This window comes from Pan paniscus, chromosome 8 (genome assembly GCF_029289425.2).
Source record: "Pan paniscus chromosome 8, NHGRI_mPanPan1-v2.0_pri, whole genome shotgun sequence".
NCBI lineage: Eukaryota > Metazoa > Chordata > Mammalia > Primates > Hominidae > Pan > Pan paniscus.
Genome location: NC_073257.2, coordinates 62,289,294 through 62,313,811, shown reverse-complemented (window position 1 = coordinate 62,313,811; position 24,518 = coordinate 62,289,294). Strand labels below are relative to the sequence as shown.

The window sequence follows — 24,518 nt, the reverse complement described above, 5'->3', positions numbered from 1 at the left end:
ATTTGCTAAACATAAGAGTTACCACATAACCTAGCAAAGCTACTTCTAAGAGAAAGGAAAACATATGTTTACACAAAAACTTGCAGTTGAATGTTATTCTTAGCATTATATGTAACAGCCCAAAGTTGGAAATGACTCAAATGCTCATCAACTGATGGATGGATAAACAACATGAGATATATTGCTACAAGGGACTATTATTCAGCAATAAAAAGGAATGAAGTACTGATATATCCTAGAACATGATGAACTTTGAAAACATTATGCTAAGTGAAAGAAGCCAGTCACAAAAAAATCATATATGATTCTATTTATGTGAAATGTCCAGAATAGACCAATTTGGAGATAGAAAGTAGATTAGTGGTTGCCTAGGGTTGAGTGGGGGACTGGGGGAATTTGAGAGTGTTGGTTACAGGGTATGGGGTTCCTTTTAGAGGTAATGAAAATTTTCTAAAGCAAATGTGGTGATTGTTGCACAACTCTGTGTACATAATAAAAACCAGTGAATTTTAGGCTTTAAATGAGTGACTTTTATGGCATGTGAATTATATTTCAATAAAGCTTTTTTTCTTCTTTTTTTGAGATGGAGTCTTGCTCTGTCACCCAGGTTGGAGTGTAGTGGCGTGATGTTGGCTCACTGCAACCTCTGCCTTCTGGACTCAAGCGATTCTCCTGCCTCAGCCTCCCGAGTAGCTGGGATTACAGGCATGCATCACCATGCCCAAATAATTTTTGTATTTTTTGGTAGAGACCGGGTTTTGCCATGTTGGCCAGGCTAGTCTCTAACTCCTGACCTCAGGTGATTCGACTACTTCAGCTTCCCAAAGTGCTGGGATTACAGATGTGAGCCACTTCACCTGGCCCTCAATAAAGCTATTTTTTAAAAGGTTTAACCACCTCACCAGAAAGACGTGTATCATTTGTCCTAGTTTAAGTTCAAGGCCCCCATTTACAAATTTTTCACTGATTAATAGTCTTTTCATGTCACTACATAGAGATCTCCTTCCTTGTTTTCAGTGATGTGCACCTCTGGGTCTTTGCACTGGCTCCTGCCACTTTTTCGAACACTGTTCTCAGAATCCAGCTTGTTTCCTCACTCTTTGATTTCTCTGTGAGGCCTCCCTGATGAAATACACACAACAGGAAGCCTGCTAGCACATACCACCCTGTGCTCCTGGTCCCCTTTCCTGTTTCACTGTTTACCACGGCATGTGTTGCCAGGGGCAATGTATATTTACTCATTCATTGTCTCTACTTCCCACTAAAGTAAGTGCCACATAGGCAGGACTTTTCGTTCTCTGTTTGTATCCCTAACACCCTGTCCTTAATACCAGTGCTTGGCATGTGGTAAGCCATAGGCTCTTGTGGCTGCACAACATGTGCTCTGTTCTCAAGTGGGGTGATTCTGTTGATGTCTGGAGAAACTTCGGGTTGCCATGCCTTGAGGATTAACTAGGTGCTACTGACATCTAGTAGCTGGAGGCCAGGGAGGCTCCTGAACACTGTAGAATACACAAGACCACCCTCAACACAAAGAATGATTCAGCCCCAAATGTCAACAGTGCTGAGGCTGAGAAAACCTGTGTTAGACCAGCACTATCCAATAGAAATACAACCAACTGGTCGGGCACGGGGTCTCACATCTGTAATCCCAGAACTTTGGGATGCCAAGGAGGGTGGATTGCTTGAGCCCAGGAGTTTGAGTCCAGCCTTGGTAACACAACAAGACATTCAACAAGAAATTAAAAGATTAGCTGGGTGTGGTTACACATGCCTGTGGTCCCAGCTACCCAGGATGCTGAGGTGGAAGAACCAATTCAGCCCAAGAGGTCAAGGCTGCGGTAAGCCATGATTGCACCACTGCACTCCAGCCTAGGCACTGAGGCCACACTTCCTATAGGCTGCTCCCAGCCAGAACCGAGCATGCCAGGGTACTAGTGCCACTTGTTCCTGCAGGACAAGGGAATCCTCTAACAGTCAATAGTCCACCAGAGACTCCCAACTGATCCGGCCAAAAGTTCCTAGAGCTGTGCTGTGTCTCGGACTCCTCCTGCCCTACCTTCCTTCCTTCCCCCTCTCCCCTCTCACATGGCAGTCTGAAGGCTCTCCCTGATCACTCCTGACCCCTCTCTTAACCTGCACAGGTGCATCCCCAATAAATCTCTGCTGATCTCATCCTAACTTGGTGTCTGCTTCTGGGAGGATTCATACTAACACAGGTTTCAAGGTCAGACAGCATTCAAATCCCACTTCCATCACAGAACCTGAGCCAGTTCCTATCCCTTTCTCAGCCTCAGTTTCCTAGCAATGAAAAGAATATTGAAACAGAAACTCTTTGAAAGCTCTTCCTGTCCTGATCTGTTCCAGAATCGGGCTCAGCAGGGTTCATGCAAGGACACAAGTGTAGCTGCCTCTGAGGAGCCCCTCACATGCCCATTTTAGCCAGTTTGTTTCTCCCTGGGCTCCTACAGCACATGTGCCCATCACACAGGGTTGCAAACACCTGTTTTCTCCTCTGATTCCCCAAAGGGTGCTGGACACCTGTAGAGGGGCTCTGTTTTGTTCACTTGTCCATGATGCTCAGAGAATGTTTACAGTGCACAGTGAATGCCGAGCGCTGGAAATGCTCAGTGAAGCAAGCCAACACCAGCCCCACCAGATGTCAGCAAGGAGGAGTTCTGTGGCTATAGTCTCTTTGGTTCCATGGAAATGACACCAACAGCCCACATAATTGAGGGCCCTGTGCAGGTGCCGGGTTCCCAGCAAAAGTCTTTGCATGTATTTTCTGTTATATGAATCCTCCTGGCATGCTCATTGAGAGGTTCCATTAGTACATGCCCATCTTACACATAAATAAACTGAGGCTCAGGGAACTGGAGTTGATTGTCCCAGCCTGCACAGCTAGGAAGAATCAAGGGGTGAGTTTTGGGTTTTATTTTGCATATTTCAGCAGCTTTACTGAGGTATAATTTACACACCATAAAATTTACTCATGATAAATGTACAATTAGATCAGTAAATCTATAGATTTGGGCAACCATCAGCACAAGCCAGTTTTAGAACATTTGTATTACCCTGAAAACATTTATCTTGCCTGTTTGCAGGCAATCTTCCATTCCCACCCCCAGCCCTAGGCAACCACCAATCTGCTTTCTGACTCTACAGATGTGCCTTTTTCTGCACATTCCCTCTTAGTGAAATCATATACTGTGTGGCCTTTCGTGGTTGGCTTCTTTCACATAGTGTAATGCTTCTGAGGTTCATCCATGTTGTAATGTCCATTGTGGCTTCATCCCTGTCTATTGACAAATAAAGTTCTGTTGCATGGATGGACCACAAACGTCTACATATCCATTGTTCAGCTGGTGCACATTTGGGTTGTTTCCAGTCTTGAGCCATTATGAATAATGTTGTTAAGAAAATGTGTGTATAAGTTTTTGTGTGAGAATATGTTTTCATTTCTCTTGGTTAGATCCCTAGGAGTGGATTTGCTGGCTCACATGATAAGGGTAAGTTATACAAGAAACTGCCAAACTTGTCTATGTAAATTGGTTGCCCACCAGCAGTATATGAGGGTTCCACTGCTCCGCACAGTAGGGCTGAGATTGGAGGCAAGTCCAGCCCAACCCCAGAACCCCATTACCCAGCTCTTTGGTGATCTTTTCTAACATTGGGATACCCAGCTAAGGAATGAGGATCATAGCTGTGCAGGAATGAGGGCCATCTGTGAAAACAAGAAGTGCTCCTGCACAAGCCCAGACAAAGACCCCCCACTTATCTCCATTTATTTCTTGTCCTCCAAGTGATGCTGGAGCCCTTGGGTTTCCCCACATGCAATCCCTCAAATTTCTGACCCCTGCTATTTATCTTCCATTGAGCCTTAGGTTCTGGTGAGAGTAACAAGGATAGACAAGGGTTCACAGCCCAGAGCTAGGGATGCCCTATACCCTGGACAGTGACCTTGGAAGGGCTGATTCAGCTGGAACTCAATATTGAAGCACCTAGGATGTGCCTGTTTACACACAGAAAAAAGATAATGCAGAAGCATGGGGTCCCTGATTAGCTGATCTGAGCTGGGGTGGGGCTTGGCAATCATTGGATCCAGTGCTTTTCCTGAAACATGAGCATTGAGTTTCCTGCCCACACAACCCTGGGCTTAATTAAGTCCAAGCAACAAACAGGGTCCTCAGTATGCTTAAAGCATTGACATTGGATGGAAGACAATTCAATGTTTGAGGAATCCCTGCAGACCCTCTGGGAATGTCTTGAATTCTAAGAAGACCATCTTGCCCTACTTCCTTATGTGACAGAAATGGAAAACTGTGGCTCACTGAGGTGGAGTGGAATACCCCAGGTCATCCAGCAAGGTGAGGGTGGAGCAAAGGCTTGGTCCCATAGCATATATTCATCCATCTCCTTGCCCATCCATTGTCTTCCAGCAGAATGTAAGCTCTGAGAAGATAAGGATTTTCCTCTCCTTTTCTACAACTGCTGTCTTCCTTGATTCTAGCACAGTGGCTGGCACAGGTTGAGTGCTCAGTAAATATTTGGTGAATGGGCCAGGCGCAGTGGCTCACACCTGTAATCCCAGCACTTTGGGAGGCCAAGACAGGTGGACCATGAGGTAAGGAGATCGAGACCACACTGGCTAACACAGTGAAACCCCGTCTCTACTAAAAATACAAAAAAAAAAAAAAAATAGCCAGGCATGGTGGCAGGTGCCTGTAATCCCAGCTACTCAGGAGGCTGAGGCAGGAGAATGGCGTGAACCCAGGAGGTGGAGCTTGCAGTGAGCCGAGATCACGTCACTGCATTCCAGCCTGGGCAACAGAGCGAGACTCAGTCTCAAAACAAAACAAAAAAAATCTAGTGAATGAACCCAAGGGCCCTGACTTCTCTGCTTCATTTCAGAAAGCTGATCTGAGCACCTACTATGTGCTACAAGCTGTGGCAGGTATTGGGGATAAGATTTGAGCAAGACAGGACCTTTGCCTTCAAGGCAAGTTCTCAAGGGCAAGACGGTAGGTATACAGCTAGGCACAGAATACTGTGACTACAGTTTTTTAAATGCTACAAAGGGATTTGGGGCTTGTGTAATCTGATCTCAGCTGGGAGGTCACAGAAGACTTTAGACCAAGGTTTAAAATAAAGAGGCTGAGGCAAGGCTCCAGTCCCAGAGCATCCCCAGGAGGCCTACCCTGTTCTTCCATGAGTGTCTCCTGATTGGAAACTCTTGAGTCTAGGAGGTCAAGGTGGGAGGATCACTGGAAGCCAGGAGTTCAAGACCAGCCTCGGCAACAAGGCAAGACCTTGTCTCTATAAAAAATAAAAATTAAAAATAAATAAAAATAAAATGTTAGAGAGAGAGAGAGACACAGACACCAGCCTAGGTAACATGGTGAAACCCTGTCTCTACAAAACATACAAAAATTAGCTGGGTGTGGTGGCATGCACCTGTGGTCCCAGCTACTTGGGAGGCTGAGGTGGGAGAATCACTTGAGCCTGGGAGGCAGAGGTTGCAGTGAGTAGGAATCACACCATTGCACTCCAGTCTCAGTGACAGAGCAAGATCCTGTCTCAAAAGTGAGAGAGAGATTGAGATAAACAGCAGAGTCTGACTGGAGCTGAATTAATGTGCTCAGCCTCGACCAACTGTCCCACCCACTGACCAGCACTGAGCACAGAGGGTAATCCCTGCAAAGGAAGTGACCAGCTTAGAGAACACTGTTGATCACTCCAAGGCCTGATGTTAACCACCCTGAGGCTTCATATTAAACAGAACACAATAAAAATGTTCTGGGTATGTTTCTTGAAAAGAGTCCCTTTTTTTTAGAGATACGTATTAAAATATTTACAGATGAAATCATATAATGTCTGCATGTTGCTTCAGCATAATATTACAGGGGAGAAGGGATAGGCTGATGGCCATTAGAACATGCTGACGGTACCTGAGTTCTGTGTATCTTTAGGTTAAAATTTGTTTCAGCCGGGCACGGTGGCGCATGCCTCTAATCCAAGCACCTTGGGAGGCAGAGGCGGGTGGATCACAAAGTCAGGAGATCGAGGCCATCCTGGCTAACACGGTGAAATCCTGTCTCTACTAAAAATACAAAAAATTAGCCGGGTGTGGTGGGGGCGCCTGTAGTCCCAGCTACTCGGGAGGCTGAGGCAGAAGAAGGGTGTGAACCTGGCAGGTGGAGCTTGCAGTGAGCCAAGATCACGCCACTGCACTCCAGCCTGGGTGACAGAGCCAGATTCTGTCTAAAAAAAAAAAAAAAATTATCCTAAAAGTTTCTTTAAAAAAGCAAAAAATGTAAATATATATGTAGATAGATCAATTACATGTGGACTTGGAGCAGCCAACACCATTGCTTCTCGTTCCCACCAGCAGCCAAGACTCCTCAAGCTGAAATGTTTGGGTCTGCCACACCTTTGCACCATGGCTTCCTTTGTTCTTCCTGAAGTCTTTCCTAATTGTGCTGGCATACAGGCTTTCCAGCAGGGAATCCCGTTTCAGAATTTCTTCCTAGCCTAACTAAAGCCTTTGCTGGATCTTATAAATCACAAGATTTCACAGGAGATGCAGCCCTGGATCAGATACTCACTAACACTTCTTTTCTTCCCTTGAGTGCTGGGAAAGGGATGCTGGAGACTGGGAAACATTTTGCCATTTGCAGTCTTAGGAGATCTTTGTAAAGATTTCTCCCTCTGGATGGTTTTGACCAGGGCATTGCCAAATTCCATGTCCCAAGAGTCTTGGTTTCTGGATCCTCCTGAGCCTTTGAGTTTCCCATGAGGCCACAGCTGCAAGGGAGGCTGAGCCAAGTGGCCGTAACAACCAGGCAGAGTAGCGGGCAGAAGCAGGGGCAGGGTGCAAGCCTCTCTTCCCCAGGAGAGGAACTTCCCTGTGCCAAGGGGAATGAAGGGACCCAGGGGATGTGTGGCAGACCCAGTGCCCTACCTCTTTTCATAGTCTAGGTTCCCCACAGACCCCTTCATCAGCTGGCTTACTGTTCACTTCAAGGTCATGACATCAGCTGTGTGATGTGTGGACAGAAATCCCTGGCATGGCCTCTATGTCATCCCTCTGCAGACAGAGGAGGACGCAGGCTTGGCTGGGATGCTGGAGTCACTGTGGATATAGACCCTGGCCCATTTGACTCAAGAACACATACATAACTGGAACCAAGAGGCTGGGTTAATCCCCTCAAGGCCCTGGCCACTTGGAAGACCCTAAGCCTCCTTCCAGGTGGCCATGCTAAGCAAAGCCACTTGCAGCCACCCTTCCACAATGCATTCTACATCATCCAGCTGTGAAAACCACCTGCCCCCATCACTTTCACACTCATGCCTTCTCCTAAGCTCAAGGGGCCCTGGCCCAAACTTCCTTTAGAACCAGGAAGGAGGTTCTGGCCCTTTTGAAAATCATCCTTTTCAAACAGAAGGCGTTTATCTTGGCAAAGCTTAAAAGACAAAAAGCCTGTAATCCCAAAACTTTGGGAGGCCGAGGCAGGCAGATCATCTGAGGTCAAGAGTTCGAGACCAGCCTGGCCAACATGGTGAAACCCTGTCTGCACTAAAAATACAAAAATTAGCCGGGCGTGGTGTCAGTCACCTGTAATCCCAGCTACTTGGGAGGCTGAGACAGGAAAGTCCCTTGAACCTGGGAGGCGGAGGTTGCAGTGAGCCGAGATCGCACCACTGCCCTCTAGCCAAGGCAACAAAGAGTGAAACTCCATCAAAAAGACAAAAAAACAAAACAAAGAGATGACAGCTGAGCTCTAGGGCCCATCCCACAGACAATACCCACGATACCCAGACACGGTGCATCAGATGGGCACAGCTGGGACTTCCCACAACATGTGTGTCCCAGGCTGGCATGGAGACGCATCACAGATGTTGCTGCCGGGGGCTGCTGATGGCAGTGGCGCTGGTGCTGGGTGGCTGCTATGGGTGAGGGGGTGTCGAGGAGGAGCACAGTAGTGTACATGATGTGAGTCAGGGCTCCCACGTGGCTGCCTTTGAATGGGCCAATGTCCAGGACCAGTACATGATTGTGATCTGCATCCTTGTGGTCAGCCTGGCCAAGGTTGGTTCTACCTGTCCCACAAGGTCACCACCGTGGTCCCTGAGAGCACCCTGCTCATCGTCCTGGGCCTGGTGCTGGGCAGCATCATCTGGGTGGCCGACCACATAGCGACTTCATGCTGACATCCCCCGTCATGCTAGATGCCGGCTACTTCATGCCCAACTGGCTCTTCTTTGGCAACCTGGGCACCATCCTGCTGTACCAGGTCATCAGCACCATGTGCAATGCAGCCACCACCATCCTGTTCCTCTATGGCATCTCTCTTAGCAGGCTCATGGGCAACCTACAGATAGGGCTGCTGGACTTCCTCCTGTTGGGCAGCCTGATCACCACCGTGGACCCAGCAGCCATCCTGGTTGTGTTTGAGGAGGTTCATGTCAATGAGGTCCTGTTCATCATCGTCTTCAGGGAGTTGCTACTGAATGACTCTGTACAATGTGTTTCAATCTTTTATGACACTGGGTGATGACAACGTGACCAGCGTGGACTGTGCAAAAGGTGTAGTGTCCTTCTTTGTGGTGAGCCAGGGGGGCATGACTGTGGGGAGGTGTTTGCCTTCCTGCTGTCACTGGTGACCCACTTCACCAAGCATGCGCACATCATCGAGCCTGGTTTCGTGTTCTTCATCTCCTACCCGTCTGTAGGACATCTGAGAAACTGTTGCTGTCGGCCATCCTGGCCATCATCTTCTGTGGCATCTGCTGTCATAAGTACATGAAAGTCAACATCTCGGAGCAGTCGGCCACCACCATGCACTACACCATGAAGATGCTGGCCAGTGGCACCAATACCATCTTCATATCCCTGGGCATCTCGACCATGAACTTGCTCATCTGGACGTGGAACATGGCCTTCATCCTCCTGCACTGGCCTTCACCTTCATGTACCGAGCCATGGTGTCATCCAGTCCTGACTCTTGTACTGCTATTGGATGATGCAGCTGGAGATCATAGACCAGGTGGTCATGTCCTATAGAGGCCTGCATGGGGCCATGGCCTTCATCCTGGTAATGCTTCCGGACAGAAACAAGGTCAAGGAGAAGAACCTGTTTGTCAGCACCACCGTCATCGTCTTCTTCACAGTCATTTTCCGGGGCCTGACCATCAAGCCCCTGGAGCAGTGGCTGAAGGTGAAGAGGAGTGAGCACCAGGAGCCCAAGCTCCATGAGAAGCTGCACCACCATGCTTTCAACCACATCCTCCTGGCCATCAAGGACATATCCCGGCATATCAGGCACAACTATTTCAGAGAGATGTGGTCCCACTTTGACAGGAAGTTCCTCAGTGGGGTTCTCATGAGAAGGCTAACCCAGAAGTCTCCATATGGGATCCTCAATGTCTTCCATGAGCTGAACCTGAAGGATGTCATCAGCTAAGCCATCAGCTAAGCCACCAAGGGAGAGTGCCTAAGGTCCGTGGCCTTCATCAGCTCCCCAAGTACTGATAACGTCATCAACGTGGACTTCACGCCATGATCGTCCACAACGGTGGCCTCTGTCTCTTACCTTCTGAGGGAGAACATCAGTGCCGTCTGTCTGGACGTTCAGTCCCTGAACGTGGCAGACGTTCGGTATGGGGAGGACCCCGTCACGCACCACACGCTGCAGCAGTACCTGTGCAAGCCGGGGAAGGAGTACATGCATCGCTACAGCCACACCAACTGAGGACGAGAAGCAGGAGCAGGAAATCTTCGACAGGTCCATGAGGAAGCACCTGGAGTCCTTCAAGTTGAGCAAGCTCGGGATCAACCAGAACAAGAAGGCAGCCAAGCTGTACAAGCCAAAGAGCGCCCAGAAGCGGTAAAACAGCAGCATCCCCAATAGGAAGCTGCCCAGGTAGAGCCCCGTGCACAATTTCACCATTCAGGAGAAAGACTTGCAAATTTCAGACACGGAGGAGGCCCCCAACTATGATGCTGAGGAGACAAGGGAGGGGGGTGGTGTCAGGGAGAGTACTGAAACCCCAGCCTCATCGCCAGAGTGCCACCCTGGCTGTCTCCTGGGGAGATGGTGGTGCCCTCACAGAGGGCCTGCGTGCAGATCCCCCACTCTCCTGGCACTTTCCGCTGCCTGACGCCCTTGCAGCTCAGCTACAAGTCGGTGGACTCATTCCTGCAGGCAGATGGCCCCAAGGAGCGACCCCAGGCTGCCTTCCCCTAGTGCACGCACATGTGACACCGGCTCTGACATGCTGCTGACTGGACGCTTGTCCCGATGGGCCGCCAGCTGCGGCCTCCAAGAAGCTCCTGGGCGCCCCCGCCCGACCGGCACCTAGGGAGAACTCCCAAAGCTCTGCGCCTACTCTGGCAGAGCCGCACTAACGCGAACCCGCGAACCCGCGAACCCGGGCCGGGGCCTGGGCCTGAGTGGCCATACTGCGCTGCTGAAGCTGGCATCGCTGCCGCCCTTGTGCCAAGCACTGCGCACGTCCTGGGGCAGGAGAGACGCCGCTGTGAACACCTGCCAGGCCGGAAATGCCGGCTTGAAGCTGGCTTCCAATGGAATCGCTGCCAGGGAAACCAACCGAGGCCCGCACAAAATGAATTTGCAAGAGTAATACCCCAGGCAAGACTCCAGGCCCCTCCCAGCCCTGCGCCTCTCCCTGATGACGGTGGGGTGCGTCCAGAGTGCCAGCACTCAGGGTCTGACCCTGGAGGGTGGCAAGTGGGAGGACTAAAGAGAGATTGGTAAAGGGGGGAAAAACGGGGTGAGCAAGAGGGAGAGAATGTTTTGTGAAAAGACAGTGGGGAGAAAAGACAGTGGGGAGAAAAGTTTTTGGGTAGATGGAGCGGGAAAAGAGGGTGGCGAGCAGGAGGCATAAAAGACGGTGGGGAAAAGAGTGGGGGAAAAGGTTTTGGGTAGATGGAGGGGGGAAGGTGATAAGCAGGAGGTGGGAAGGAGGGTTGGGAAAACGACGATGGAAAAATAGTTTTGGGGTAGATGGAGGGTGAAAAAAGGGTGGCATGTGGGAGAGGGGTGGGAGTGGGGAAAAAGAGGGTGGTGAGCAGGAGCAGGGAGAAGGCTTTGTGAAAAGATGGTGAGGGGGGAAAGACAGTGAGGAAAAAATGTTTTGGGGTAGATGGAGAGGGAAAAGAGGGTGGTGAGCAGCAGGGGTCAAAAGAGAGTGGTGAGTGAGGGAGACAAGGTTTTCTGAAAAGACCGTGGGGGAAAATGTTTTTGGGTAGCTGGATGGGGAAAGGAGGGTGACAAGTGGGAGAAGGAAAAAGAGGGTGGTGAGTGGGAGGGAGAGAAGGTTTTGCGAAAAGACAGAGGGCAGAAAAGAAAGACGGTGCAGAAAGAAAAACGGTGGGTAAAAAGCTTTTGGGTGGATGGAGGGGGGAAAAGAAGGTGGCAAGTGGGAGGAGAAAAGAGGGTGGCCAGAGGGAGGTAGGAAAGAGGATTGGGAAACAGACGATGGGGAAAATAGTTTTGGGGTAGATGGAGGGCAAAAAGAGGGTGGCAAGCAGGATAGGGGAAAGAAGCAGGCAAGCGGGAAGGGGAAAGGGCTTTGTGAAAAGACGGTAGTGTTGTCTTATGTGGCTTTACACATATAAAATATGTTTCTGTTCCTTTCCTTCTGAAAATTTTTAAGTAGTCACAGTAAGTCTACTCGTACTATAAGAAATGAATCTGGTGGGGCGCACTTGTAATCCCAGCACTTTGGGGGGCCAAGGCAGGTGGATCACCTGAAGTCAGAAGTTCGAGACCAGCTTGGCCAACATGGTAAAATCCCATCTCTACTAAAAATACAGAAAGTAGCCAGGCATGGTGGTGGGCACCTGCAATCCCAGCTTCTTGGAAGGCAGAGGTGGGAGAATCACTTGAACTTGCCAGGCAGAGATTGCAGTGAACCGAGATTGTACCACTGTACTCCAGCCTGGGAGACAGAGCAAGACTCTGTCTCAAAGAAAGAAAGAGAGAGAGAGAGAGAAAGAAAGGAAGAAGAAAATGAAAAAAGAAAGAAATGATGCTAAGTTACTGTTTTTAACTGCTGCAGAGTATTCTGTGGTAGGAACATACAATAGTTCATGTAGTTATTCTCCCAATGATGGACCTTTAGATCATTGCCAATACCTCACTGCTACCAGCAATGCTGCTAAGATAATCTTGACTATACTTTCTTGCACACACATGCAAATGTTTTGGTTTTAATAGATATGTCAGATGCCCTCCAAATTGGCTGCACTAATATGCACTCCCTCTGGTGGGACATGAGGGTACCCATTTGCCCAACTCCGGCTAACATTTGTTATCAAAGTTAAAAATACTTGCCAATCTAATCAGTAAAAATAGCATCTCAACGCCCTTTTATTTGTATTTCGTTGATAAATGGTGAGATCGAGCATTTTTTCTTTCTTAGCAATTTTAATTTCCTTGAATAGTATTTTCATATGAATTGCCTATTTGCTATTCACTTGATTTTTTTTCTTATTGCCCATTTATTATGAATACTCATTTGTTTGGACTTTATTATCTTTGTGGGGTTGTTTTGTTTTGTTTTGTTTTTTTGAGACAGAGCCTCGCCCTGTCACCCAGGCTGGAGTACAATGGCATGATCTCGGCTCACTGCAACCTCTGACTCCCAAGTTAAAGTGATTCTCCTGCCTCAGCCTGCAAAGTAGCTGGGATTACAGGTGCCCACCAAGAAGCCCGGCTAATTTTTGTACTTTTAGTAGAGACAGGGTTTCACCATGTTGGCCAGGCTGGTCTTGAACTCCTGACCTCAAGTGATCCACCCTCCTCGGCCTCCCAAAGTGCTGGGATTATAGGCGTGAGCCACCATGCCTGGCCTATCTTTGTGTTTTCTGTTGATTATGCTGTTTCTCTTTTTGTCCCTGTTCTTGCTTTCTGTTGGGTTGATTGAAATTTCTTTGTTCCATCTTATTTCCTTTACTGGTTTGAAATTTATACATTTCATTGCTATTTTTCTAATACTCTTAATTTTTTATATCCATATATAATGTTGCCTAACAAAATCTAAAGGTAAACAGTACATATAGACTCTTCCCAAACAAGATAAGGAGTGTTCACTTCCTCCCGCTGTTTTCCTTTTCCCCAACTCTCCTGTTGATATAATCCAGAATTCTAATTCTAAATTGTTATTTTAAGCATCCATGGCAATCAATACTTTAGTCTTAAATAATAGCATTGGCTGATTACTTAGAGAAGTGTTACTTTTTTCACACTGCTTCTTCCTCTGGATTCATGTCATTTCTTGCAGGAGGACTTCTTAAGTAGTTCTTTTCAACAGAATCTGTTGGTGGTAAACTTTCTTAAATCTTGAATGTTCAAGGTGAGGGCTTAGAGCAGGCCCGCTGCCCCCGAGTCCAGGATGAGGGCTCAGAGCAGGCCCGCTGCCCCCGAGTCCAGGGTGAGGGCTTAGAGCAGGCCCGCTGCCCCCGAGTCCAGGGTGAGGGCTCAGAGCAGGCCCGCTGCCCCCAAGTCCAGGGTGAGGGCTCAGAGCAGGTCCACTGGCCTCACAGTCTAGGGTGAGGGCTCAGAGCAAGCCCACTGCCCCCGAGTTCAGGGTGAGGGCTCAGAGCAGGTCCACTGGCCCCAAAGTCCAGGGTGAGGGCATAGAGCAGGCCCACTGACCCCGCAGCTCAGGTTGAGGGGCTCAGAGCAGGCCCACTGCTCCCCCAGTCCAGGGAGAGAGGGCTCAGAGCAGGCCCACTGCTCTCCCAACACTCAGCTTTTCTCCCAACAGGAATCATAGAAAACTCAGAGGCTAGTGAAAGGTTAAAGCAGGTGGTCCACACCAGCTGCAGAGTCAAAAAGAAAATACACATCTGCTGCCATTTAGAGTGAGGACACAAACTCAGGCAAGACTGTTTTTCACACGATGATCCATGGGTGGGGCCTTGCTGGGCCCCCCACCACACGCAGCTGCTGACCTCTGAATACAAAACAATTTTTTTGTTTCGGGACCGGGTGCAGTGGCTCACGCCTGTCATCCCAGCACTTTGGGAGGCCAAGAGGAACGGATCACTTGAGGTCAGGAGTCTGAGACCAGCCTGGCCAACATGGCGAAACCCCGTCTCTGCTTAAAATACAAAAATTAGCTGGGCATGGTGGTGGGCGGCAGAGGGTAGAGTGAGCCGAGATCGCACCAGTACACTCCAGCTTGGGGGACACAGAAAGACTCCGTCTCAAATAAAAATAAAAATAAAAATAAACATGCTTTAGGGGACTTGGATGAAATTGAAAATGTCCTTTCTGACTTTGAACAGATCAGATTTGGGTGATTTCTTAAGAAATCTTTGAAGCTTTAAAGTTATGGTAAAAATAAAAATCCATCTTCCTTTTCCTGCATAGGTTATTCAGAATAGGCTGTTTTGATAAGAAAGGCTCCCCAGATTTCCAGAGGGAAGGGTCCAAGCTGCCAGTGTTCACCCAGCACCAGGACTCATGCGCTGCCCCCAGGAGACCTCCCCAGCTCTCCAACCCTCAACTCCGTGCTGACCTGGTGGGGCTGGAAGCCAGGGTTCCAGGGTTCCTGAGGGGCCAAGGCCTCCCCGCAGGTCCTCGCCTGCCTACTAACATCCACCTCCAATGGACCCAGTCTGCCCCAGATCCCCCCAGCCCAGGTAGAAAGGAGCCCCGGGTTCTCACTGGCTCCCTCGGTGGCCTTCTCGGTGCGGTGGGCCAGGCCCTCGGCAGCCAGCTTCCCCAGGCCTCCCAGCATCATGTGGCAGCAGACGGTGGCCAACTAGGATGCTGAGGACTGGCCCAACGTGCTTTTATAGATGCCTCTGGTGCTCGTCTGGGCTCTGGGACAACAAGCCCTCGCCCCAGCCCAGTAGGAGGCTGGACAGGTGAGTCAGTGAGGACGGTAGCAGGAAAGGGGCTGGGTGGAGCCACCCCGGCACTGGGGTGGCAGCATCGCCTGACAGCATGAGACTTCTGTAACCCTGTCCTAGGGACCCCGTGAAGGATAGGGGCAGGGAGCAGGGCTGAGGCTGGACAGGAGAGATCTGGACATACCCCTTCCTTGAGGCAGGGGGCCTGAGTACCAACCCCCCTGAGACCCAAGCTTCCCAAGCCTGGGCACTGATATGTACCCGGAGACAAGACCTAGGATTCTAAGTCTGCTGCTCAAGGTCCCCAGTGTGGCCCAGTCAGGGGTTTGGGGGTTCTACGGGCCTGGAGACCTGGGCAGTCCTTTGGGTCACAAACACAAGTAGAGTGAGGGTGACTGCCCTCCCCATTCCTGGAGACCCTGGCTCTGCAGAGCAGTTTGCGGCCTCCATGGGACAGGTGGGGCATTCATGGTGGTGCCTTGCCTGAGGCAGAAGGGGGCACAGCACTGGGCAGAAGCGTAGTCACCTGGCACCACTCAGCTGATGCTCACTCACCCAAGAGGCTCTGTGAGGTCAGCGGTGCCCTCCTATCCCCTGGCAGTCCTGGAGGAGTAGACAGAGGCCTCCACCACCACTCAGGGAGGTGCTTCTGGCCTTAGCTAGAATCCCCTAGAAAGCAGCTTCCCTGGCTCCTGGTGCATCGCATGAGGAGTGGCAGGGCTGCTCCCTAGTTACTCATGATGAACAGACATGCCTCAAGCCACCTGCCACATGCTGCTTCCCTTAGTCACCAGCCCAACCTGAGCCTCCGTTTCCTCATCTGTAAAATGGGCATAGCGTGCCTTCTTGGCTGTGTCCCTAATCATCCCTGAGACAAAGCATGCAAGCTCCTGGTAAACACCTGTTCCCTCCACTCATCACTGAGGTGCCCTTTGGCAGTGAGCTCTGACCAACCGGTAGGGTGTGCCAAGGAGTGACTGGGACGTGAGGCTGCCTTGGAGCCAGAGGGCTGGGAAATGTGACTTCCACTGGCCAGGAGCCAAGGAAAGGTCTTCCCATGCTCCTACTTCTGGGGTGCAGGCCTGGGGCAGTGGTCTGATGCCCTCTCCCCAGTGCAGGCTCCCGGAGCTGCTCTACTGGATGTGTCAGGGCCTGATTAGTTTACTGGACTGTGGGCCCTCCCAGCCTGGGACTCGGGAGCTGAGACCCTCTTGCATTCCTGCATGGTGTTTGGGGGCTCCAGGGCTATGGCCAGTCCCCCTAGGGTGGGCAGTGGGTACCATGGGCAGCAGGACCTCTGGGTCTTAAGGCCACGGCCCCACACATGCCATTGCTGTCTCCTTTGGGCAGGGGTGAATTGGGGCTTCAACAATTTAGAGGGGCCTCTTTATGAAAAAGAATACAGTAATATGATTCTTGCACATTTTTCATTTATATACGTATAAACCTGTGGACCCAGAAGGGGCTGTGAAAGTGGGCGGCCTGGAGTTCAGGCGGGTCCAGATGACCCTGTCCTCCTCTTGTAACAGCCAGAGTCCAGGATGTTTTGCCCAGGGCATTGAGCTGGCACTGCAGAGGGTTGGGTGCTGGGGGAGGGACACCTGGGACATGGCTGGTTGGAATTGGGCTAAGAAACCTCAGGGATGCTCCCTGGATCCGTCAAAGCCCCTTCCCTGTTTCTTTTGAGGCTCTATGTCCCCCACCCCCACAGGGGTCCTTTCTATGCCTGTTCCCCTGACAAGTGTCATCTGCCTGCTCTAGAATGGCTTCCAGACCCCACGGACTCCCTTCTCATGAGCTCCCACCCTAGGGTATTCTGCACCAGTCCCCTCTCTCAGGAGCTCACCAACCCCAGACAGCCTGTTGTCAGAGCTCAGCCACACAGCAGGACACTGGCCCACTGCCCAGCCCAGAGCCTGGCCCACCACAGCCTCTGGGGACAACTGCTCTTCCCTCCACCCCCTCTACTGGTCCCCTGCCCATGAGACCCTGCCCTGCTTTAATGCAATGCCTTGGCATGAGCACTGTGATTCTAATGACAACACACCATGGCCCTAGACTTCCTGGGTAAGGCTGGATCCAGACACAGATCCCAAACACCTGCTTGGGAGAAGGCAAGAGGCCTGGGGAGGCCCAGGACCAGACATGGGCCCCAGGCCCTGGTGCCCTCCCACTTGGCCTTCTAGCTGCTGCTGTGACCAGATCCCCGTCCACCCAGCCCAGCCCATGGACCCCAGCAGGCCCTCTGTGTCCCACCTCTGGGGCAGACCCCTAAGAGTGGGACCCCTTTCTAGCCAAAGTACCTGAGACAGCCCAAAATGCTCCTTACCATGATGGATCCTGATCTGAGGGGCTGGGCTCAGGTGACTCCTGCAGGGAACTTCACCTGCCTGGATGAGGTCAAGGGTGAATCAGGTGGGGCCTACCCTCCACCACCCCATCATGGAAGAGGTCCAGCCCACAGTGGGCCCAAGAGGGCCGCCCTTGGACCTAGGGACCCAAGTCAGCATATCCTGAGTCAGAAGGTCAAGTCCAGCCTCCCCTCAGGCAGGGAGAATCTGGCTTTGACAGGAGCAGATAAATTCTCAAGGTGGAATTTGCCCAACAAACTACTTTGGCAAGGGACTAGCTGGCTGAATCATTGAGTCAAGGAGAGCCAATGTTTCCAATAGCAATTTGCCAACTTAGCAATTACCAATTCTGAAAAACAATTTGTTTATTTGAAATACTTAAATACTTAGGCTGTCTCATGTCTGAAGCATGATGATGCCTTGCGTGATTTAAAGGACAGACGTCACGAATGCCAAGAGTTTTGTGGTGGTCCATCCTGCCAGTGTCTTCTCCCACTTTTGTTCTGTGGATTTGAGCTCACAGTTTGTGCTGTGCCCACCGCCTGCCCACCCTAACGAGACTCCTGGAGACTTGGCTGGCCAGTCACCAGAGGAAGAGGGGCCCAGCAGCACGCCAGCATTCACCCACCTGTGGGTATCAGTCAGGCTCCTGGTGGAAGCCAGAGGACATATTCGAATGGGTACTTGAGGAAAAGGGGCTGTTCACAGAAGTGTGGACAGAGTTAAGGGAACCAATGAGAGATGAGAAATGCCCTGGACCAGCAAGAGTGGGAGCTGTTATCTCCCTGGGTCTAGAGGGACAGGAAAGGTATCCACATCCCAAAGAGAGCTGTGGCTGTAGGGGAGGATCATCAGGAGCTGCAGCCATCAGTAGAAAGATGTGGCCACTGCCAAACCAGCAAGGAAGAATCTGGTTGAATAACCACCTCTCCTCTCTCTCTCTCCCACCTCCTATGACATCCTCCACTGTGTGAATTCCACTAGGGCCAGACAGTGAGGCACCCTGGTGATGCAGTCCAAGAAGGAGCGGGCAGAGAGGAGCCAGTGGGTATGGAGGGGAAACAGAGAAACAGAGAATTCCAGCTCACTCTGTGGGATTTCTGGGTCTGATAGAAACATGGCATTATTATTATTATTATTATTATTATATTATTTTGAGATGGAGTTTCACTCTTGTTACCCAGGCTGAAGTGCAGTAGCATGATCTCGACTCACTGCAACTTCTGCCTCCCAGGTTCAAGAGATCCTCCTGCCTCAGCCTCCCAAGTAGCTGGGATTACAGGGACATGCCACCATGCCTTGCTGATTTTTGTATTTTTGGTAGAGATGGGGTTTCACCATGTTGGCCAGGCTGGTCTCGAACTCCTGACCTCAGGTGATCCGCCCGCCTCGGCCTCCCAAAGGGCTGGGATTACAGGTGTGAGCCAGTGTGCCCGGCCTGCAGCAGCTTAATTTTACAGTGTCCCTTTTCTCCTTCTGGAAACTATGTGGAGCAACAAGACTGAGGAGGGGGAGGAGGAGGAGGAAGAAAAAGCCCATCATCAACACACACATCAAACTCAACTTCAGAGAAGTTAGGAAGCTGGGAAGCCAGGTAAACCCGAAAGCAGGTGACACCAGCAGAACCAACACAGGAAGCCAGGGAAGTGCAGAAGAACAGGGCATGGGGGGCCACCCAGGGGGGAATCTTCACTGTTGCCAGCAACACACACTCCCAGCAGGAGAGGACCCTCAGAGTGAGAACGCAAAGCTGGAGAAGTGAAGAAAGAAGGAGCTGGTGGTGCCCAGGGAAGTCCAGGGGTGCGGGATCTGAGAGCGCCCCTTCCCAAGAGTGGCGGGAACACTTGGGAAGGCAGGGCTGAGTCCCTGGAGGCTGTATCCAGGAAAGGAGGCTGGCAGTAGAAACTTCCTGAAGCCGAGTGGGTTCTGAGAGGCAGAGGGGCAGTGGTACAGAGGTGAGGCTGACGCTTCTGTGCAGGAAGGGCAGGCTCCTGAGGAAGGGAGCCCCGAATGCTCTCCACTAGATTCCCAGGGAGCCCCACTCCCTCCACGGGGACCTTGCGCTGACATCTGGGAAATGCCATTCATACTGGAACCTCCGACACACTGCCATGAATGTGAGGGTTTCGTGACTGATGGGGTAGGTTTCTCTCTTCCAACTCAATAGTATAATTTCCATTTATTCCTCCCCCAGCCTCCCTGAACATTCATATCTTAAATAGCCACAGTACAGTGATCAGAACCAGGAAATCCACATTCTCATATTTAACTATATTAAAATTATTTCACAAAATAATGAATTTTATTAATTTAATACATTTAAATAATGTTTAAATATATTTAAATAACTTAACTGATTTAAAATGAACATATTCGCTAAACAAAAGACCTTATTGGAGTTTCACCACTTTTTCCACTAATGTCCTTTTTCTGTTCCCAAATTCCACCCAGGATCACGCTGCATTTAGTTATTTCTTAGTCTCTCGCCATTTTGTAGGACTGCAATAACAGTTCCTCAATCTTTCCTTATCTTTCATAACCGTGACATTTTGAACCAGTACTCATCACTATTTGTCAAATGTTCCTCGATTTGGGTGTGTCTGATGTATTTCCATGATTGGACTGAAGTTACGCACTTTTGGCAATTACAGCACAAAAATGATGTGGAATCCTTCCCAGTGCATTCCATCAGAGTTATGGCATTGATAATGCTTCCTACTGATGATGTTGAACTTGTTCATTTGGTTCAGGTTTCTGCTGGGTTTCTCCATTGTAAAGTTACTATCTTTCCCCCTCATAGGGGGAAAGATCTTAGGAGAAATACATGGAGACTATGAAAATTTTGTATTTTCTCAAACTTTAAAATTTTTTTTCAGGCCAGGTGCAGTGGCTCACGCCTGTAATCCTAACAGTTTGGGAAGCCGAGGTGGGTGGATCATCTGAGGTCAGGAGTACAAAACCAGCCTGATCAACATGGAGAAACCCCATACCTACTAAAAATACAAAATTAGCCAGGCGTGGTGGTGCATGCCTGTAATCCCAGCTACTCAGGAGGCTGAGGAAAGAGAATCGCTTGAACCCAGGAGGAGAGGCTGCAGTGAGCTGAGATCGTGCCATTGCACTCCAGACTGGATAACAACAGCAAAAGTCCATCACAAAAAAAAAAAAAAAAAAAAAAAAAGGCCAGGCGCAATGGCTCACACCTGTAATCCCAGCACTTTGGGAGGCCGAGGTGGGTGGATCACCTGAGGTCAGGAGTTGGAGACCAGCCTAACCAATATGGAGAAACCCCATCTATACTAAAATAAAATACAAAATTAGCTGGGCCTGGTGGTGCGTGCCTGTAATCCCAGCTACTCGGGAGGCTGAGGCAGTAGAATTGCTTGAACACGGGAGGTGGAGGTTGCCATGAGCTGAGATTCTGCCATTGCACTCCAGCCTGGCCAACAAAAGCAAAACTCCATCTCAAAAAAAAAAAAAAAAAGAAAAAAACTATATTGACAGCTGGGCATGGTGGCTTACACCTGTAATCCCAGCACTTTGGGAGGCCAAGGCAGGTGGATCACCTGAGGTCAGGAGTTCGAGACCAGCCTGGCAAACATGGTGAAACCCCGTCTCTACTAAACATACAAAAATTAGTTGGGCATGGTGGCATGTGCCTGTAAGTTCCAGCTACTTGGGAGGCTGAGGCAGGAGAATCGCTTGAACCCAGAAGGCAGAGGTTGCAGTGAGCCGAGATGGTGCCATTGCACTCCAGCCTGGGCAACAGAGTGAGGGATCTCAAAAAATTATGATAAAAATAATAATAATAATAATTCTATTTTGAATTGTGGTAAAATATACATAAAATTTACTACCTTAACCACTTTTAAGTGGCAGTTGGAACAGGGGTCAAGGAGAGCCCTTGGGTTGGGTAATGTAGAGTATATTCACATTGCCATGCAACCAATCTCCGGAAGTTTCTCATCTGACAAAACCAAAACTCTATATCCACTAAGCAACTTCCCATTTTCTCCCTTCCCCATGTCCCTGGCAACCCCCGTTCTACTTACTGTTTCTATTAGTTTGCTTACTCAGTCTGGACGCTTCACATAAGTGAAAGAACACAGTATTTGTCTTTTTCTAACTGGCTTATTTCACTTAGCATAATGTCCTCAATGTTCACCCATGTTGTAGCATGTGTTAGAATTTCCTTTCTTTTTAAGGCTGAAGAATATTTTACTGTATGTATATACCACATTTTATCAATTCATCTGCCTATGGACAATTAGGCTGCATCCATCTTTTGACGAGTGTGAATACCACTGCTATAAATATCAGAGTACAAATATTTCTATGAGACCTTGCTTTCAATTATTTTGGCTATATACCCAGAAGTGATATTGCCGGATCATTTGGTAATTCTATTTTTAATTTTTTGAGAAACTGCCTGTTCTGTGCTGAGCAGGTCTATATAAACCTACCCGCAAAGGCCAAGGAACCTGAGATATCAAAGAAAGAGGCTGACAAATCCAGTTTCTCAGAAAGAAACATTTAATAGGCGTTTATGAACAGAAGCCAAGTCAGGGATGGCACCAAGATAAGATGGTGGATCCCTGCACCACTACCCCCACCTCCCTGACCCAGGGCTTATATAGAATAGGGAAAGGGTAATGCGGGCTTCAGCAGGGATGTGTATGGCCAGACACGGTGGCTCACGCCTGTAATCCCAGCTGTTTGGGAGGCCAAGGTGGGCGTATCACCTGAGGTCAGGAGTTCCAGACCAGCCTGGCCAACATGGTAAAACCTCGTCTCTACTAAAAATACAAAAATTAGCCAGGCATGGTGGCAGGTGCCTGTAATCCCAGTTACTCAGGAAGCTGAGGCTGGAGAATCATTTGAACCCAGGAGGTGAAGTTTGCAGTGAGCTGAGATTGTGCCACTGCGGTCCAATCTGGGAGACAGAGTGAGACTCAGTCTCAAAAAATAAAAAATAATTTTTTAAAAAAGATAAAATAGAAATCATAGATGAATTCTTGGAACTGGGATTAATCGGAACATGGCAGATTAGCATCCAAGATGGAATTGCTTTACTCTCATTCAAGGTTTCCCTCAATCTTCACTCTCCCCATGCTGGTCACCTTGCTGTTTGTTCCTCAAACACATATGAAATGCGTTTCTGTCTTGGTAGTCATCCTGCTACCTGTAATGTCAGCACTGCTTTCTGTTGTCCCTTCAGTCAGGTCACTGTTCAAATAGCTCTCTAGACAGGCTCTTCCTTATCATTCTACTTAAAAGAGTCCCCAATCACTCTGTGTCCCTTTAGCCTGCTTCCTCTTCCTGCTATTTCATACTACCTGAAAAAATACTTATTTGAACTTCCTAGAACATAAGCTCATAAAACCAAGAACTGTGCTCCACCTCTCCTCTCCTCTACCCCAGCACTCAGAAGAGCAACAGAGTCAGCATCCAGTGAGTGTTCATGAATCAAGTCACTGCTTGGCAGAATTCAGCACTGGGACCACAGCCTCGCCTATCTTCAACTCTTTCTCCTTCTGCGTTTCCTCCTCCCACTCTAGTAGCCACTCTTCTGGGGGCTTGTCCCTTAAATGATTAGTCCTTACCGACCTATTTTCTGTCCACTTTATCTGTTTTTGAGAGAGGGTCTCACTCTGTTGCCCAGGCTGGAGTGCAGTGGCATGAATATGGGTCACTGCAGCCTCCACCTCCTGGGCTCAAGTGATCTTCCTGCTTCAGCCTGCCATGCCATGTAACTGGGGCCACAGGCATGTGCCACCATGTCCAGCTAATTCTTGATTTTTTTTTTGGTAGAAATGGGTCTCAGTTTATTGCCCAGTCTGGTCTTGAAGTCCTACACTCGAGCAGTCCTCTCAACTTGGCCTCCCAAAGTGCTGGGATTACAGGCATGAGATACTGTACCTGGTCTTATTTTTTCTTTTCTTAAGATACAGGGTCTCACCATCTGGCCCAGGCTGGACTCAAACTGCTGAGCTCAAGTAATTCCCCCATCTCAGCCTCCGAAGTAGCTAGGACCAAAGGCATGAAAACACCATGCTTGGCTTGTCCAATTTCATTCTACACACTTTCTCGGTATTTAAACAGCTGCTGTTGCTCTTCATTCTGTAGCTCTACATCAGATTCATGCTCTAGTCCTGTATATCCAAATGATGACTAGAGGCTGCCGGCTCTGCTCTTTCAAAGGCACAATGAGCATAGCCCGTCTACAAAACTCTCCCTTTTCCAATCCAGCTTTCCCTCCTGCATCACCTATCTCTCTACATCTGGAACCATCGGCAGCTGCCTTCATAAGGCACCTCGGTCTGGCATTCGGAAAACCACCCTGTCTTGCCAGAGCCGCTTGGTCTTGGGTAGCAAAAGCTGTATGCAATCTAAATCAAGCTTTCAATTATGAGAAATCACATTCCTTCTTTTCCCTTTGTAATATACTCGTGTTTTTTTTTTTTTTCGTTTCTCAATAAGCAAATTGTACCACCATCTTATTCTGAGATGCTCCTTTTTAAAAGCTGTGGATCACATTAATGGAAGTGTTAACTGCTGGGAATATTTTCCATGTGCAGTGATCTGTAACCCTCTTTTTCTTTTTTTTGAGACCGAGTCTCGCTCTGTTGCCCAGGCTGGAGTGCAGTGGCACAATCTCTGCTGACTGCAAGCTTTGCCTCCTGAGTTCATGTCATTCTCCTGCCTCAGCCTCCCAAGTAGCTGGGACTACAGGTGCCCGCCACCATGCCCAGCTAATTTTTTTTTTTGAGATGGAGTCTCGCTTGGTCGCCCAGGCTGGAGTGCAGTGGTGCAATCTCAGCTCATTGCAAGCTCCGCCTCCTGGGTTCACGCCATTCTCCTGCCTCAGCCTCCCAAGTAGCTGGGACTACAGGTGCCCGCCACCACACCTGGCTAATTTTTTTTTTTTTTTTTTTTTTGTATTTTTAGCAGAGACGGGGTTTCACCATGTTAGCCAGGATGGTCTTGATCTCCTGACCTTGTGATCCACCTGCCTCGGCCCCCCAAAGTGCTGGGATTACAGGTGTGAGCCACCACGCCCAGCCATGCCCAGCTAATTTTTTGTATTTTTTAGTAGAGATGGGGTTTCATGATGTTAGCCAGGATGGTCTCGATCTCCTGACCTGGTGATCAGTCCACCTAGGCCTCCCAAAGTGCTAGGATTACAGGTGTGAGCCACTGCACCCAGCCGATCTGTAACCCTCTTATCTCAACTAGCTGACATTATTACTTCACATCCAGTTCAATTTATAAATTAAGAG

At 49.3% G+C, this 24,518-nt stretch overlaps 1 pseudogene; it reads left to right on the top strand.

Moving 5' to 3' along the window:
• The first annotated feature begins 4,933 nt into the window (after positions 1-4,933).
• On the top strand, positions 4,934-10,247 carry LOC129393130 (sodium/hydrogen exchanger 3-like; annotated as a pseudogene).
• Positions 10,248-24,518: the final 14,271 nt, after the last annotated feature.